This window comes from Pelodiscus sinensis, chromosome 7 (genome assembly GCF_052426305.1).
Source record: "Pelodiscus sinensis isolate ZL-2025 chromosome 7, ASM5242630v1, whole genome shotgun sequence".
Taxonomy (NCBI): Eukaryota; Metazoa; Chordata; order Testudines; family Trionychidae; genus Pelodiscus; species Pelodiscus sinensis.
Window position 1 is genome coordinate 45,353,560 of NC_143058.1, and position 18,644 is coordinate 45,372,203.

The 18,644-nt window shown below is 46.7% G+C and overlaps 1 protein-coding gene and 1 long non-coding RNA gene across 4 annotated transcripts in view; one reads left to right on the forward strand and one right to left on the reverse strand.

Annotated features, from left to right (window-relative positions):
• Positions 1-8,971, reverse strand: part of GPR155 (G protein-coupled receptor 155) — a 54,322-nt gene extending 45,351 nt beyond the window's left edge. The window contains exon 1 of one of the 2 annotated variants that reach the window (XM_014570181.4): positions 8,713-8,971. The gene's annotated coding sequence lies outside the window, so the exon portion shown is untranslated. The remainder of the gene's footprint in view (positions 1-8,712) is intronic. The other variant, XM_006116492.5, reaches the window with a different exon arrangement.
• Positions 8,868-15,868, forward strand: LOC112544705 (uncharacterized). Of its 2 annotated transcripts, XR_012905225.2 has the most exons (4): positions 8,868-9,006; positions 11,873-12,062; positions 14,647-14,712; positions 15,187-15,868. It is a non-coding gene; the product is annotated as an uncharacterized LOC112544705 (long non-coding RNA). The 2 variants fall into 2 exon arrangements; XR_012905224.1 differs by lacking the exons at positions 14,647-14,712; positions 15,187-15,868 and having other exon boundaries at positions 11,873-12,282.
• Positions 15,869-18,644: the final 2,776 nt, after the last annotated feature.

Sequence of the window (18,644 nt, forward strand, 5' to 3'; positions counted from 1 at the left end):
CCAGTCTAGACACAGCCTTTAAGTATTTGACTCATAGACTTTAAGGTCAGAAGGGACCATTATGATCATCTAGTCTGACCCCCTGCACAGTGCAGGCCACAGAATCTCAACCACCCCTCTTAGAATAATCCTCTCACCTATATCAAAGATATTGAAGCATTCAAATACTTTGAAGGACCCAACATTTGGATTGATGCTCTCTCTCCTCCTCAATTTAATTTATGCTTAGTCCAGCATTACATGTTTATCTCTTAAACTTTCTTAAAGACAGCAGATTATTTTTCTTGTTGACTCAAAGCTTTCAATAGCCTTCTGATAAGGCATCCAGACTGAACACAATATCTCAGACGTGGTTGCATGAGAGCCACATAGAAATTATTTCCTCCCTGATCCACAACGCAGCCAGTTCCAGCCAAAAGTTATAGTGGCTTTTTCACTCCCATGTAACATTGCAAATTCAGCTTTAATTTACTGCTCTCATTCACCTCTAAAGCTCTTCCAGCATCCCTGCGTCCCAGGTTTTCCCTTGCAATAAATATTTGTATGTGTATTTACACTAATTTATTGGTGGATAGCACTTTTCCAAGATAGATTTTAGTCCCTTTTAAACAGTTTAGAATGCAGCACAGGATCAGTACAATGATTAATTTTCAGCCTTTCCCTCTACACTCAAGAAGTTCCAAGCAGGATACTATTGCATAATTACCATTCTGTTTGAGAAGGATGTATATTTTGGCCTCTGCAGGTAACAAACCATAAATGAACATGAGGCATCTCGTAGCTCCCATTGGGTAGGAATGGCAAATCACCACAATGGGAGCTGCGAACAACTGTACCAGCAGACGCACAAGTAATAAAGCATCTAGTAGCCTGCCAGAGGCTAACCCTGGCAAATCATGTCTGGCCCATGGGTCACTTATTGCCCGCTAGGGATGGGAAAGTGTAACTGTGTACACCATTAGCCGATGAGCCTGGGCTCATCAGTTAACCTTCATGGTTACACACAGGCTCTCAGTATGTACTCATGAAGCCACAGCATAAAAGCTGGCTCCCAATGCACGCCAGCTCCTGGAGAGCCACCTGTTCCCTTCCGTGTAACTACTGAAGTTTTCAGTGGTTACATGTGTACTTGATTAAATGCATTTTAACCTCCCCATTGCCCACCCCAGTCTAACACTCTTGTACTACCTCAAATGAAATAAGCTATCCCTGAGTTTTACGAATGTAAGTGAAGCTATACTTTCAGCTTGTGCTAGTACAATAGTCATTCACAAATCACATCCCTGACTGGCATAGCTACACCATCTAAAGTCTGTAATAGAGACCTGCCTTCCCACTTTTTTCCCTTATTCCAGAGAAGCTAGTCATGGATTCATCTATTTTGGGGGGACTGTAAACCAATTACTGCTGGAGACAGTGCTGCCTAGACTGCCAGTTATGCTAAGGACAGCTGCTTGCTCCTCTGCCAGGAAAATACTGTGGCCGCTGAGTATGAGGAAGGATAGCTCAACAAAAGGTAGTCTGGTCTAATGGTGGATTAAAAAGCAAGAGTGTAAGGACCTACTGCATTCTATAACCCCAGTTCCCTCACTGATTTAGTACCCTACCTGTAAAACAGAGACAATACTCACTTACCTCTTTCACAGGACTGAGGTAAGTTTTAGTGCTTTACAAATATTAATCACTACTGGAACACAAAGTAAACTCTCCAGTGGCAGCTCCCAGTTCCCTGCTTTGATTAAAGTACTGTTTCTTGAACACTCTTCTAAATACTGGCAACGATGTCTAGATCTCAGCACAAACAGCTGAATTCCATCATTCCTGCATGAAGATCCCTTGCACTTTCCCCCACCCCACTTTTAATGGAAAATAAATTGTCTAGAGATTCCCCAAAAGCTCTTCTTATTGATTCACCCCAAAATTCTCAGATGAAATCTCTGCCAGAAATATATAGGATTTGTTGGTGAGATCCCAGGTGCTTACATTAGAGGAAGAACCTAAAGAATGGGTTTGTATGCTTTTAAAAATGGCTAGAGATAAAATCAACAGAAAGGGGAAGTTCAAGCACTAAGGTGACGCAATTACATTATACAGTGGTGAGAAGTGATTGGTTCAGACCTCTACTCCTGTACATTAAAGCAAAATCCTTTCAATCCAGTGTAAACCCCAAGGAGATTCCCTAGATTTCTGGGGCTCTGTCTGCTGGCAGCTGACAGGCACACTGAGTTTGCCGTGGCTCCCCCTCCCTACCAGGGACAGAGTCTGCCTGGCAAGCCATAGGGAGTAAGATGCTCCTCCCAGAGAGTTCAGGAAGGAGGGGCCTCTGGTGGAGGGGGCTGGAGCCAATGGCAGAAGGGGAAGGCTGGCTGTGTGGGTGCTAGTAAGCCCCAGGCTTGCATGCAGGGTTTCCCCCTGAGAACTAGCCTCTAGGGAACTAACCTCAGCTGGGTTTTATTTCTCCACTGTTGATTCCCAGTTTGTGGAGTTTGCTAGGAGGCTTCCCCAGCCAAGCTGAGTTGGCTCTCCAGCTCCCTGGGTGAGACCAGTCACCGCATGGTCAGCTCTGCTCTGTCTGCTGGTTTGAGGCTGCTGCCTGCTGTGTATGTGTCTGAATGCTGGTATAGTTTGAATTTTGATGAGCTGTGTGGCCTGCACCTTGAGCCTTGCACCCCTTTGTGGTGAGGGGAAATTCTGGGACCGAAGCAGCCTGATTCCTGCCTGAAGAGGATCCCTGCCAGAAGAGAGCAGCCCCTCTGCAGTGACTGAGTCATCTTGGAACCTGAGGCTCATTCATGGAGGCTGCGTCTAGACTGGCAAGTTTTTCCGCAAAAGCAGCTGCCAGCTGCGTACACTGGCCGCTTGAATTTGTGCAAGAACCCTGACGATCTCATGTAAGATTGTCACCGTTCTTGCGGAAATACTATGCTGCTTCCGTTCGGGCAAAAGCCCTCTTACGCAAATGCTTTTGCGCAAGAGGGCCAGTGTAGACAACGCGGTATTGTTTTGCGCAAAAAAGCCCCGATCATGAAAATGGCGATTGGGGCTTTCTTGCGCAAAACCGCGTCTAGACTGGCACGGACGCTTTTCCACAAAAAGTGCTTTTGCGGAAAAGCGTCTCTGCCAATCTAGACGCGCTTTTCCGCAAATGCTTTTAACGAAAAAACTTTTCCGTTAAAAGCATTGGCGGAAAATCATGCAAGTATAGACATAGCCAGAGTGTGTGGGTGCACCATCTTTTAGTTAGTAAGTCAGGGAATTTATTTGGGGATTTTATTACCTGCTGCATATTAAACCTGTGGAGGGATTTACCACCTTCTCCCATTTGTGAGTCCTTTGGGCTGTACTGGACCTAGTCAGCCACACTGCTAAACCACTGCAGAGAATTTTGTGGTCAAAAGTCATCAAGGGTCCCAACAAAGTACGCGTACCAACGGGATACTGACCTTCCAGTTGCTGGGCACTGGTGACCATAAAAATAGGTTTTATCCTGTTCTGTTATATTGGTCTCCGATTTAATATAATTTTGTTTATTATAGTGTATGGCTGTGTCTAGACTGGCAAGTTTTTCTGCAAAATCATGCGGCTGTCTACACTGGCCGCTTGAATTTCCATAAAAGCACTGACGATCTCATGTAAGATTGTCAGAGCTTTTGCAGAAATACTATGCTGCTCCCGTTCGGGCAGAAGTCTTTTTCTGAAAAACTTTTGCACAAAAGGGCCAGTGTAGACAGCAGAGATTTGTTTTCCACAAAAAAGCCCCGATCGCGAAAATGGCCATCGGGGCTTTTTTGCGGAAAAGTGCGTCTAGATTGGCCACGGAGGCTTTTCCGCAAAAAGCATTTCCGGAAAATCATGCCAGTGTAGACGTAGCCTATGTGTTTATATTATTTTCTGAGATCCTCCAACTATCTGGTAGGTACGTGGGGATTCCCCTGGGTTAGAATTTTCCTCCCAAGCTGCCCTGGTGACCCTGCCAGGAAGGAGTAAGGGGGGGGGGGGGGGGGGGGGGGGGGGTGGAGGCACCACCAAATAAATCCAAAGGAAAAAATAAAGCCGTGACCGCCGCGGGCTGGGGCTGGTCTCCCCATGGAGCAGGAGACACGTTGCGGTGCTGCCGCCTCGGACCCCTCAGCAGCTACCATGCGTGGCAAGGCCCGGCCCCAGAGAGGAGGCGCCTGAGCTAAGCGCTCACCTTGCGGAGGAGGAGAGTGCAGCCAGGCACGAGTTTCATCCACGGGAGGGGGGCGACTGGGGAGGGTAGGTATAGCCAGACAAACCCCTCCCCCCATATCATCCATCTTATTTGCCTCTCTGAGGTTCCTGAAGCATACAGGGCAGAGAAAGAGCAATAAAATCAGCATAATCTATGCTGGCTCATCTGATCCTGAGAAGCTGAAAACATAGATATGAGGAGAGAGCGATTGAGGCAATAAGCTGGCCTCGAGGCTGCGAGAAGTACCCGGCTGGCACCCATGTCGATACGAACACACAGTCCCTGAGAAAGGAATTTCCCACTGAGAAAAGAATGCCCAGTACTTCCAATTTAGTTCTCTCTCTTACAAGTGTAAATTAAGTTCACAACTCCCTTGTAAGAACTGGTCTCACAAAAGACAGACCAGCACTATTTGGCATCACAAATAAGAAAGAGAAATACGTTACCCCATGGGTATAAAGATAGATCCAGCAGCACACTAACTTTGAGTGTCAATCTACCATCTACCTGCTGGTCGGGTTAGGTGTTTGACCTCCCGAGGTTCTCTGGGGACGCCCACCTCGTATTTTCGTCTTTCCTAGGAATTGAGGGACCGGCCCTGGCCTGACACGCTGGAGTCAAGAGGCACAGAAGGGGGTAAAAATTGTACCTGGATGTGGTCCTCTGTCTTAAGTGTACACATAGAAAGATTAAGCTGTTACTTGGTACCATTATTTCTATTTTCTATCTTTATCTTCTTTGTAACCACTTTTAAGATCTATATTTTCTAGCAGTTAAGAAATAGAATAATAGCCATTGCAACCATATGATTTATAAGCTTCCTCAATAAACCTGTAACTGTTTAAGCTTTAACCTGACTCCTTCAGTTGCTGTAACAGGACCAGGCACAATTTAAAAGAACTTCAGCCGGTCATAAGGGACAGGTATAGGAAAAGCTTGGGCGTTTGGATCTGTGTCACTCCCAGGTAACAGGTCCGTTGGGGCACCTCTCAGCCTCCCCCAGGCTGCCCGCTGCGAAGGATCATGGATTCTAGCAGCTAAAATCTAAGGTTTAATAAGCTCTTCCTATAAAGGGGCGTCTGTTGGCCTGCTGGCTACCCTATGCGACGGGAGCCCGGTCCTAGCAGTAAAGACATGGACGTTAAATCTTTTCTTGGAAACACACACACACACACACACACACACACACACACACACACCCCCGTCGGCTGACAGTAGGAGACGGGGGGAGGCCGCCCTCAAGATAACGTCGCCCAATGGGCTCATGCCCCTGGCCAGCAGCAGCCGCTTGACCCCGCCCTCCCATTCTCAGAGAGCTGCTCCTGGGCATGGCGGGCCACAGTGGGAGGGTGTTGGCAGCTTCCCCCACTCGTCTGTCACAGCCTTAACCTCCCACCTCCCTGGGTATGTGGGTCTGCCTGTGCCTGCTGGAGGGAGGATTTACAGATTCCCCTGTTCTCTCCTTTGAAGTGGCTGCAGAGCTGTCCCCTCATCTCCTTACTAATGGGGGAGGGGGACCTACAGATATGCCTCCTAAGTTTCCTCAGTCTGGAAATACATAGGTTTCTCATGCATCCCTGTCCCTACTTCTCTGAGGGACAGAAAGGTAAGTCACACAGGTAAGCCCTGCATGTCCTGACACCGGGAGAAAGGGGACTGTGGATCTGATGCCAAGTCTTGTCCCTGATAGGGACCATGACACCCCGTCCAAAACTGTATCTCCAGGAAAAGAAAAAGGTGCTCACAGGGAATGAGAAGGAAGACTGAGAGATGAATAAGCCTGTCACTTTTTCATTGGTAGTAGAAACAGCTGCTCACAGTCTCATTCCTTGGGAGGAGAGAAGGGGTTATAGTTTCTGGGCTCCTGTTCTCTTTATGCTGAGAGAGGTTCATTCTCCACAGCACTTAGAATATCTTCTTGGGAGCCTGAAGGAGTAAGGAATGGGCCACTCACAGAAAAACTTGCTGTATCACTGCATTCATATTGTCACAGTTGCACATGCCCAGGAGAAGCATTTCACACTATGAATCAGATCTCAGGTCAAGTCTACAGTGGCAGAGAAACATCAATGCAAGATACACAACTCCAGCTATGTGAGTTGCAGAGCTAGTACAGATGTCAACATGTAGACAGCTACATGATTAACCCAATAAACCTAGGCTGATACAGAGGCAGTAGAACAGAGGGTGAGGAGGTCAGGCAGGAACTAATACAAGCATGTGGACTTCCAGCAGAGGCAGTGGGGGGCAGGGAAGGGTCGCTTGCTCTCCTCCACCCTGTGCTGCTGCCTGCTGGACACCCTGGCCTACCTTGTTTGGTCCAGCCCTACCAATTAACCAGTTAAACCTTCATATCCTGTAGTGGGGCACTACAGGCAGTCCCCGGGTTACGTACAAGATAGGGACTATAGGTTTGTTCTTAAGTAGAATCTGTATGTAAGTCGGAACTGGCATCCAGATTCAGCCGCTGCTGAAACGGATCAGTTTCAACAGTGGCTGAATCTGGACGCCAGTTCTGACTTACATACAGATTCAACTGAAGAACCCCAGGCATCCCCAAGTCAGCTGCTGCTGAAACTGATCAGCAGCTGATTCCAGGAAGACCCGGGCAGGGGCCTCCTGTAGTCAGCCACTGGTCAGTTTCAGCAGCGGCTGACTTGGGGATGCCTGGGGCAGAGCAGCTGGGGTGCTGCTGGGTTGGTCCAGTAGCGCCGCCGCTGGACCAACCCAGCAGCACCCCAGCTGCTCTGCCCCAGGCGTCCTGATTCAGCCGCTGCTGAAACTGACCAGCAGTGGCTGAATCAGGACTCCTGGGGCAGAGCAGCTGGGGTGCTGCCGGGTTGGTCCCGTAGCGCCCAGAGTGGCCCAGAGGAACTCTGCCCAGATACATGATACTAGAGAGGAACAAAAATAGGCCCCACAGTCGCATGGAACCCCCTCGCCTAACATCCTCTCCCTGGTGTTATAGATGGCCATTTTAGCTAAGGCCAAGAGGAGGTTGATGAGGAGGTCCCGCGACTTTGTGGGGCCACGGATAGGGTGCACGTAAATGGAAAGATGTGGGGAAAAGTGCAGCTATAACCTCAATAAGTTCTGGAGGAGCCGGAATAGGGTCTGCAACCTGGTGCATTCGAGGTAGACGTGTGCCAGGTTCTCTCACATGCCGCAAAAGGGGCAGGTATCCGGGATGGGGGTGAACCGCGGCAGGTACTTGCCCATGCTCACGGCTCCGTGAAGGAGCCGCCAACTGATGTCCCTGATGGGCCACAGGATTAAGGTGGAGTATACAGGTGGAGAGGTTCCCCACCCTCTCCCTTTAAATAAATAATACATTTGTAAAATGAGACCCGATCAACCACTTTTATTAAACACTTTTAAACCTACAGTGTAAAGCAAAGTCTTATTACTTCATATTTATTTTCTGAGTACCTACTATGCACCTTCTGTGTATGAATAACCACATTTACCATTGGGAAAGGTCGGTGTCTGAGAAATACAAAACTAATTACACTGTGCTGCATGACAAAAGACAACTCCAGAAAAAAGCTGAATCCTAGAACACTAGAACTGGAAAGGACCTCGAAAGGTCATCGAGTCCAGTCCCTTGCCCTCATGGCAGAACCCGGTACCACCTAGTCCAGCTTTACTAGATGTCTATCTAACATGCTCTTAAATATCACCAGAGATGGAGATTCCACAGCCTCCCTAGGCAACTTATTCCAGTGTTTGACCACCCTGACAGTTAGGAACTTTTTCCTAATGTCCAACCTAAACCTCTCTTGCTGCAGGTCAAGCCCATTGCTTCTTTTCCTATCCTCAGAGGCCAAGAACAATTTTTCTCCCTTCTCCTTGTGACACCCTTTCAGATACCTGAAAACCACTATCACGAAAAGGAAGTCTAGAGGGCTTTCATTGTTTAGTCTGACGGTGTGTTTAAACTAAATCAACGTGACTGTAGTTGAGCAAAGATCCTTCACTGTGTCTAGCTTGACGTGCATGAAAATAACTGATGCAAAAACCAAACAAGTCACTGCTAAGCCTGATGAAACACGATTCACCACCCCCACGATCAGCCAGTAGCAAGCTCCACCAGCGCTGTGCAGAATCACACTGCAAACACTCTAGAAGCAACACCGGCGTTGTGGAGCGAGACGAGGTTTACTAATAGGAACTGTAGCTGAACAGGCTTAAGCGAATGAGAACAGCGACAACTGCCCACCCGCGCTTTCCAATGACACACCCGGCCCGACACACTCCCGCAAAGCGCCAAGCGCAGCTACCGCGCTTCTTAGGTGCGGCAGGAGCTCGGCAGCTAAAAGCAGGTGACGACTCCGCGGCCTGGGGGTCAGACCGAGCGCCCCAGCGATCGCTGCGCGCCAACCGCGAGACACGCGCGCAACGCCGGTGTCCAGCGCAGCCTTACGTAAGGCCCCTGCAGAAGGCGCCGGCTGGCAACCCCCTGCCCGCGCGCCACGCTCCGCCCGGGCCCGTTAACGTACAGATTTCTGGCGGCGGTCACAGCGGCACCAAGGCGGGAGCGCCCATGCCGGGCCCCCTCACAGCCCCGCCGCCGGCCGCTGCCCCGGGCTTCCTCTGCTCTCCGGGGTACCCTTCGCTGCCTCCGCCTGGCGCAGGATGTGACCGCTGGGGCTGGTCTCCCCATGGAGCAGGAGACACGTCGCGGCGCTGCCGCCTCGGACCCCTCGGCAGCTACCACGCGCGGCAAGGCCCGGCCCCAGAGAGGAGGCGCCCGCGCTAAGCGCCCGCCCTGCGGGGGAGGAGGGTGCAGCCAGGCACGTGCTTCAGCCGCAGGAGGGGGTGACTGGGGAGGGTAGGAGGCGGGGGGAGGCCGCCCTCAAGATGGCGTCGCCCAATGGGCTTATGCCCCTGGCCAGCGGCAGCCGCTTGACCCCGCCCTCCCGTTCTCGGGGAGCTGCTCCTGGGCGTGGGGGGCCAGCGTGGGAGGGCGCTGGCAGCTGCCCCCACTCGTTTGTCACAGACTCACCATTTACCCCCCCCCCCCACACACACACACACACACCTCCCTGGGCATGTGGGTCTGCCTGTGCCTGCTGGAGGGAGGGTTTACAGATGCCCCTGTTCTCTCCTTTGAAGGGGCTGCAGAGCTGTCCCCTCATCTCCTTACTAATGGGGGAGGGGGATCTACAGATATGCCCCCTAAGTTTCCTCAGTCTGGAAACACATAGGTTTCTCATGCATCCCTGTCCCTACTCCTCTGTGGGACAGAAAGGTAAGTCACACAGGTGAGCCCTGCATGTCCTGACACCGGGAGAAAGGGGACTGTGGATCTGATGCCAAGTCTTGTCCCTGATAGGGACCATGACACCCCGTCCAAAATTGTATCTCCGGGAAGAGGAAAGGTGCTCACAGGGAATGAGAAGGAAGACTGAGAGATGAATAAGCCTGTGACTTTTTCATTGGTAGTAGAAACAGCTGCTCAGAGTCTTATTCCTTGGGAGGAGAGAAGGGGTTATAGTTTCTGGGCTCCTGTTCTCTTTATGCTGAGAGAGGTTCATTCTCCACAGCACTTAGAATATCTTCTTCGGAGCCTGAAGGAGTAAGGAATGGGCCTCTCCCAGAAAAACTTGCTGTATCCTGCATTCATATTGTCACAGTTGCACATGCCCAGGAGAAGCATTTCACACTGTGAATCAGATCTCAGGTCAAGTCTACAGTAGCAGAGAAACATCAATGCAAGATACACAACTCCAGCTATGTGAGTTGCAGAGCTAGTACAGATGTCAACATGTAGACAACTACATGATTAACCCAATAAACCTAGGCTGATACAGAGGCAGTAGCACAGAGGGTGAGGAGGTCAGGCAGGAACCAATACAAGCATGTGGACTTCCAGCAGAGGCAGTGGGGGGCAGGGAAGGGTCGCTTGCTCTCCTCCACCCTGTGCTGCTGCTTGCTGGACACCCTGGCCTATCTTGTTTGGTCCAGCCCTATCAATTAACCCGTTAAACCAGGCATGTCCAAAGTCCGGCCCGCGGGCCAATTGCGGCCCGTGTTCCGGTTTAATACGGCCCCCCAGGTAATTTGGAAATATCTATCTTTTATGGCCCCCAACGAATCCATATGTATTGAGATGAATACATTGTAAAATCTCAGTTAATGTCAGTTGGTCTAAATCAGTTATAAATATATTTGGACACAACATATATACTTGGTGTTATGTTCCTGTTCATATTTTTTGAACTTAAAAGTTGACAGACAACCTTTATTACCAATAATATGTAATGTACTTTACAATGTTCCTGACATATATTTCAGCTTCCTGGACTTTTTTTTTTCATCTGGCCTTCAGATATGAAAGGCAGAGTGATTTAACACCTGTTTAGATTTGTCATCTATGTGACGAAATGAAAAGTATGCCATTTGCAATAAACTTTGCATAAAATAGTTAATTTGCATTTAATTTTAATGGTTCAAAGAATGTCAGGCAAAATGGTCGGCCCTTACGCATGTTCACTTCATCACTTCATCAAATCTGGCCCTCTTTGAATAAAGTTTGGACACCCCTGGTGTAGGGGAAGCAGGAACTAGTGCTAGCAGGAGCCAGCTTAAAAGATGGCTCCCCCCCCCCCCAGCACTGTCTCTGCAGTGCTGCCTCCCTCCCCCGCTACCTTCCCCTATCTAATTGAGTAGTCAATAAAATTCTGTCAACTACTTGATTAGTAAATTAACCTAGCCTTTCCTCAGTAGCCCTTTAGTGCTATGGCCCCAGAGCAATTGCTCTCTTTAGCTCTTCCTCTCCCCCAGTCATCAGGGCCTTCTGTCAACATTCCTGCTTCTAGGATAAGACAAGATAGGTATTCTAGGTCACTTAACACCACAAACAAAAACTGAAGAGTAATTTCTCAATTTGAAACTCTAGGGCTACGTCTAGACTGGCATGATTTTCCGCAAATGCTTTTAATGGAAAAGTTTTCCGTTAAAAGCTTTTTCAGAAAAGAGCGTCTAGATTGGCATGGACGCTTTTCCGCAAAAGCACTTTTTGCAGAAAAGCGTCCGTGTCAATCTACATGCACTTTTGCGCAAAAAAGCCCCGATCGCCATTTTAGCAATCGGGGCTTTTTTGCGCAAAACAATACAGTGCTGTCTATACTGGCTCTCTTGCGCAAATGATTTGCGCAACAGGGCTTTTGCCCGAACGAGAGCAGCATAGTATTTCCGCAAGAACACTGACAATCTAACATGAGATCGTCAGTGTTCTTGTGGAAATTCAAGTGGCCAGTGTAGACAGCTGGCAAGTTTTTCCGCAAAAGCGGCTGATTTTGCGGAAAAACTGGCCAGTCTAGACACAGCCTAGGGGAATTTAGGTAGAACATAAATACCAGTAGACAGGATACCAAAGTTAGGATCCTTACTCTTATATAAAGTTCTGTAAAAATCTTCCAGTAAGCACAAATTGTCTCAAAACAGCACTGACAGCAACATAATTCTCTGTTGCATCATGCTAGGTGACAGTTCAGTACTGACTGAGGACACTGCTTTTCTATCCTCTGTTGCTAGGAGCAGAGAATTGTATTGGCCTGTGTCACTGATGTTCCACACAAAGCATCTCCAATCGTAGCAGGAGAGTGAAACAGTCTAGGCCAGACCACATCACTTACATTTTGTTCTTTTTTTTAGTGCTGTGTGCATGACCATCCTGGGGGAGAATATAAAAATAAAACAGAAAAGGGGAGAAACAGAACTGGAATGAAGATTTAAAAAAATGGACAGTCGGGACAGCAAAAAGTTGAAGCTAAGGAGAGAACAAGAAGCAGGGACGAGATGAGCTCAAACAGAAAAAATGGGAAGGGAATAACAAAAAATAAAAGTGTGTGTGTGCATGTATGCAACACTAGTTGTAACACTGTTTAAGAACCAAACAAACTCATGCTTGCATGCCCATTCTTTGTATATACTAGCAGGTGGAAGATGTTAGCAAACACATTAATAACCTATTGTAGATAATGCAGCTTGCCTTTAACACATTACATACGTGAGAAAAATAACCAAATGGTCCTCAGTACAATTAAATACTGTGCAGATAATTATCGCATCGCTGATGTCAATGTTTCAAAAAGCACTACAAGACAGAATATTGTTACCCTTATTTTTACTTTATTCAGAGTCTAGTGTGTTGCTTCAGATAGGTGAAGAAGTTGATTTGAAGTCAGCTGTTTCTCTGATGCAGTCCTCTTTATTTATAAAGTCCTGCTTCCCTAAACTCAGCAGGCAAACAGTTTCCTTGCTCACAGTTCAAGGCGCTTTTCCAATCAGAATTTAGCCCTAAATGTCTCTAGATTTTTCTCAGATTCCCAATGCTTATTCTGGCTGTCCTTACGCAAGAACAGCCATTCCTGCGCAAAAACTTGCAGAGCATCTACACTGCATGTGTGTTCTTGCACAAGTAAATTTACAGTAAGGAGTTGGAACAAAGGGCTTCTTGCACAAGAGTTACTCCTCTCCCCATGAGGAATAAGCCCTCTTGCACAAGAGCTCTGCGCAGGAAGGCAGTGTAAACAGGCAACAGGTTTCTTGCACAAGAAACTCCTATGGCTAAAAAGACCATCAGAGCTTTCTTGTGCAAGAGAGCATCCACACAGCCGTGGATGGTCCTGCACAAAAGCACATCTCTGCACAAAAGCACATACCAGTGTGGATGCGCTCTTGCGCAAGACCTTTTGTGCAAGTATTCTTGCGCAAAACAGTTCTTTCCCCAGAAGCCTCCATATAGATGTAGCCTATGTTTTTCCTGGCCCTACAGACACATGCACACAGCTCTACCAGTCAGTGCCAAAACCCATGTGTTTGCTATGTCAGGTTCTAGGGGAGTCCACACAAGAAACTTTTTATTACAAAAGGCAGAGAAAGCACATATGCGAGAAGTTGTTTTTCTAATAGATTTGGAAAAATAGGGAAGAACTAGTTGAGAATTTGAAGGTGGAAGGCACCTTCAGTGAACTTGCAATACAAGTTCATTGTTATGACTTGACATCAACTAAACGTGTAATTTCATCTAAATAAGATATCTTATTTAGATGAAATTTCAAGTTTAAGTTGATAAAGATAGTAGTGTTGATGTAATATACTTTGGTAAATCATTTGATTTGGTAACCATTTGAGTAAAAAACTAGAAAGATTCAAAATTAACATGGCACACATTCAGGGATGGCCCGAGGGCATGTGCGGGCCGGCCACAGCTGCTGGCGCATAGCCTGGGGCCCGCCCCTGGGGCACAAGGCGCATGCGCAGCCCGGCCCAGCCAGTGCAGCTGGCGCGCGCGCCGGGCTGTGCAGGGGCCTGTGGCCGTGGGGGGAAGGGCTCTGCTGGTCGGCACTGCGGAGCCGGCGCTGCAGGAGCCGGGCGCGCGGCGCCTGATGGCAGCTGTGGGGGATGCCGCGTGCCCCTTACAGCTGCCATCAGGTGTCCCCCAGCAGTTGGCGCCCTGGACAGCTACTTGGCTTGCCCATGCCTCCGTCCGGCCCTGCACACATTCAATGGTTTAAAACCAGTCTAAAGGATTTGTGTCAAAATGTAATCATCATTTAATGGGCCCGTTTCTAGTGCAGTGTTTTGCAGAGTGGGCTGTGGGCCTGCTTTGGGAAAGTCACTAATGGGCCCTCACTGCTTTGTTTACTTAAAGGGTCCATAGCTACTGAGCCTTGCAGCTCCCATTGGCTCTAGTTTGCCATTTCCAGCCAAGAGGAGCTGCAGGAAGTTCCATGACTATGGACCCTTTCGGTAAACAATGCATTGAGGGCCCAGTAGTGGCTTTCCCAAAGCAGGCCTGCGTCCCACTTTAAGAAACACTTTTCTAGTGGGTCACATATGGATCTATTCTTGATTCTACACTAGACAATTTCAAGAAGAAATTGTCCTGGAAAAAATAATAATGAAAAAAAACACTGAAAGGTTTTGGATGACAAAAACTAGATGAACGATAAATAATGAAGAGGACAGGTCACTGTTCACTGGTCATTGGAATTGCTGCTGATGCTAATATAGGGTACTGCCAGACCCTAATTTAGCCATACATTCCTTGATTAAATCCATTTAGACCACGTAATGTTATGTAATTACTCTAAACATGTTTAAAGCCTAAATAATAATCAGTTACTACAACCAAACACCACCACATATTTCTAAGTAGTTATTTAATACTTACAGAGTATGAGACACAGGGATGTTCAAACCTATGCTGACTGGCTCCAGTTTGGTCAGCCAGGTATTAGTGATGAGCCTTCTAAGAGCTCACCCTTTTCTGCTTTTTTTAACAAAGTTATGTCATGCCAATTGCTAATTTTCCTAGTTTAAGGCTAGACTCTGTTCTTAGGCCTGAGGTAGGCAAGATTTCTGACCGAACTTCCTCTTTTCCAAATCTTTTTATTAATTATTATTAATTATTATTATTATAGTTCTTCCCAATTGCTGACCAACAGTTCGTCTGCTGAAGTTTATATAAAAACAAGTACTGCTTCAAGGTAATATTGCTATGCTCAAGTTATTACTTTGTCAACATGTACAACCCTTCTTTCTTGTTCAAACTAGTTAGAACCATCTATGATAATTAGAGGCTCCTCTTATCAGCTACATTTTTACAACTTCTTTCCAATTACATTTTTTTCTAACTTTTAAGCTCAGTATTTCCAAGGCTTTCTCTTGGCTGCTAAACCCCCTTTATTTACCAATCTAATTCCATAGTTTCTGAGCATGGGTATTTTCACTAACTTGGTATTTCACTATTTTGTCAGCAAGTTCTATCATGCCTGACAAACTCATTACATTTATCACCTTGCTATCATGATATCAATCTATAAAGAATGTGTGAGTATCAAATGAAAGCTGGTGACATTGAGAAATGCCTTTATTATACAATGAGGAATTATTAATACTTACTGATATTATGTTTTAAGTCTGTAATCAAACTAAGGGAGGAATAATGGGTTGTCTTCCAGATGAGAGAGAGAATAGTTATCCTCATGCTTCTAATGGGAACTGAGCAAGCTGATGCCAGAGATAGTAGATAGTTCATTTGCTTTGGAAATAAACAGGAGGAACACATGAGGATGTGAAATTGGCCTGGGAAGATGCTGCAGTCTGAACCCCAGGGATTCATCCTGACTCTGATGTCAGAGACAAACTTTGGGGACTGTAAGGAGAAGCAAAAAGACATTTTGGATAACCATCCTTAGAGACGAGGTCAGTGGTATTTGCATGGTGGATCTCCTTAACATATGGGTGTGTGGCTGTTTTAGGTAAAAATCTTACTTTAGTCACTTAGAAGCATGTTATCTTTTCTTTTATTTGTAACTATTTCTCTATTACTTTTGCTTAGTATCTTTTGAATATATTCTTTATTAATAAACTTACACTATAAGTTCATAAAACTGAAGTGTTAATATAAAGTATGACTTCTCAGATGAGCCAAGATGTTGCTGCATGTTTTGTCTCATTGGAGACAGCGAACTTGGTAATTTCTGTGGGTGGCTGTAGACAGGGGCTAGATGCTGCAGAAAATTGCTTCTGGAGAGTTCAGGAAGTAAATGCATCAAGGATTAACTTGCAAGGAAAAGTTAGGACTGTGGAGTCTTGAGGAATCTGTGGGGCTGACTAACAAATCTGAGTGAAAAAGAGTTTAGCACCAGCAATTCCCATTTATATGAGGCAAATGGGTAACGGGGTATGTCTACACTACCCCGCTAGTTCGAACTAGCGGGGTAATGTAGGCATACCGCACTTGCAAATGAAGCCCGGGATTTGAATTTCCCGGGCTTCATTTGCATAAGCGGGGAGCCGCCATTTTTAAAACCCCGCTGGTTCGAACCCCGTGCAGCGCGGCTACACGGGGCTCGAACTAGGTAGTTCGGACTAGGCTTCCTATTCTACGAGGTGTACCGGTAGTTCGGAATAGGAAGCCTAGTCCGAACTACCTAGTTCGAGCCCCATGTTGCCGCGCTGCACGGGGTTCGAACCAGCGGGGTTTTAAAAATGGCGGCTCCCCGCTTATGCAAATGAAGCCCGGGAAATTCAAATCCCGGGCTTCATTTGCAAGTGCGGTATACCTACATTACCCCGCTAGTTCGAACTAGGAGAGTAGTGTAGACATACCAATGGAGACTTACCATTCTGGACACACTGAAGAAGTATCACATGCTGATATAGAGCAATTTGGATTGCTTGGTAATTTGGGCAAAGCAAATATGCATGTTTTTATATTGTTAAAATTCAATGTATGTAGCGAAGAACAAAAGCGTGTTAGCCATACTTGCAGGATGGAGACCTCTTTCTTGGGAACAGTGACTGTAAAAGAGTTGTAGGGACCATAATGGATAATCAGTTAAACGTCAGTTCCCGGTACAATGCTACAGTCAAAAGGGCTACTCTGATCCTTGGATGCATATAAACAAGGGAAACTCAGTAGGGATAGAGCCTTTATTGTGTATCTTTGTATTTGGTATTGGTGCAGCTGCTGCTGGAATTCTGTTATGGATGTTAAACTGGAGAGGGTTCATAGAAGAGCCACAAGAATGATTAATTGATTAGACAATATGACTCATGGGAACAGGCTGAAGGAGATTAATAATTCATCTTAACACACAGCCCCATGTAGACTGTAAGAACCTATATAAGGAACAAATAGTTGATGATGGGACTCTTTACTCTAGCAGAAAAAGGTATAACACTCTCCAGGCTACGTCTAGACTGGCATGATTTTCCGCAAATGCTTTTAACGGAAAAGTTTTTCGTTAAAAGCATTTGCGCAAAAGCCCGTCTAGATTGGCACGGAGTCTTTTCAGCAAAAAGTGCTTTTGCGGAAAAGCATCCGTGCCAATCTAGATGCGCTTTTGCGCAAAAAAGCCCCGATCGCCATTTTAGCAATCGGGGCTTTTTTGCGCAAAACAATACAGTGCTGTCTATACTGGCCCTTTTGTGCAAAAGCTTTGTGCAAAAGGACTTTTGCCCAAACGGGAGCAGCATAGTATTTCCACAAGGAGCACTGATTTCAGACAGTAGGAAGTCAGTGTTCTTGCGGAAATTCAAGCGGCCAGTGTAGACAGCTGGCAAGTTTTTCCACAAAAGCAGCCGCTTTTGCAGAAAAACTTGCCAGTCTAGACACAGCCTCCAGGGTCTGGAAGTTGAATCTAGGTAAATTAAGACTGGAAATAAAATAAGATAAAGTGAGAGTAATTAGCCATTTGAACAGACTATCACATTTTTGGTGAATGCATTACTGACAATTTTAAAGTCAAGATTGGATGTTTGTCTAAAAAGATCTGTCTAAGATCTATATTGTGGGAGTTCTATAAGTTCTATAGCCTGTGTTATATAGGAGGTCAGCCTGAACCAGCGTGGGCAAATACCAGAACGCAGGCTGGATTTGGTCCACCAAGATTAGCCCCACTTCCTGTCACTCCCATTGGCCCGAAACAGTGATCCATGGTCAACAGGAACTGCGATTGCTAGTACCTGTGCAGGTGAAGGTAAATATAATGGTGGCAATCCCCAGGGGCTAACCGCTGCCATTTTATTGCCCACCCCTAGCCTAGATGATCACAATGGTCCCTTCAGGTCTTGGAATCTATGAACCCCCTCTTGTGAGCACTTCCTGTCAGCTGGGTGTGGTGCCCCTGATAGGTTGACAGCCTCACCAGGTGAGTCTTAAATGGCTCGGCCCTCCTGTGATAAGTTACACAGTCAAAAATGGATGAACTCCTTCTGCACACAGGCTATGTCTACATTGGCATGATCTTGCGCTAATACTCTTTAACGCAAGAGTTCCTGCGTTAAAGTATTTGCGCAAGAGAGCGTCTACACTGGCATGTGCCTTTGCGCAAGAGATGTGCTTTTGCACAAAAGCATCCATGCCATGTAGACGCTGTCTTGCACATTTTAGCCATTGGGCTTTCTTGTGCAAGAAATTCATGTTGCCTGTATACACTGGCCTCTTGCGCAAGAACAGTTGTGCAAGAGGGCTTATTCCTGAGCGGGAACTTCATAGTTCTTGCGCAAGAAGCACTGATTTCACACATTAGAACATCAATGTTCTTGTGCAAGAACTCCCTGCCAGTGTAGACAGGCAGCATGTTTTTGCGCAAGATCGCGCCAATGTAGACACAGCCTTAGTGTTGTAGGCTATGTCTAGACTGCAGGCTTCTTTTGGAAGAAGCTTTTCCAGAAGAGATCTTCTGAAAAAACTACTTCTGAAAGAGAGCGTCTACACAGCAAAAGCGCATTGAAAAAGCAATCTGCTTTTTCGCAAGATAGTGTCCACACTGAATGGACGCTATCTTGCATTTAAGCTGTGATTATTATGGATGGAGTGGCCACCAGGGCACATGTGCTTTTTCCTCTTTCTTCTTCTTTTGAAAGAACTCCCTCTTCCCCGTCCACACACGCCTTTTTCCGAAAGAGC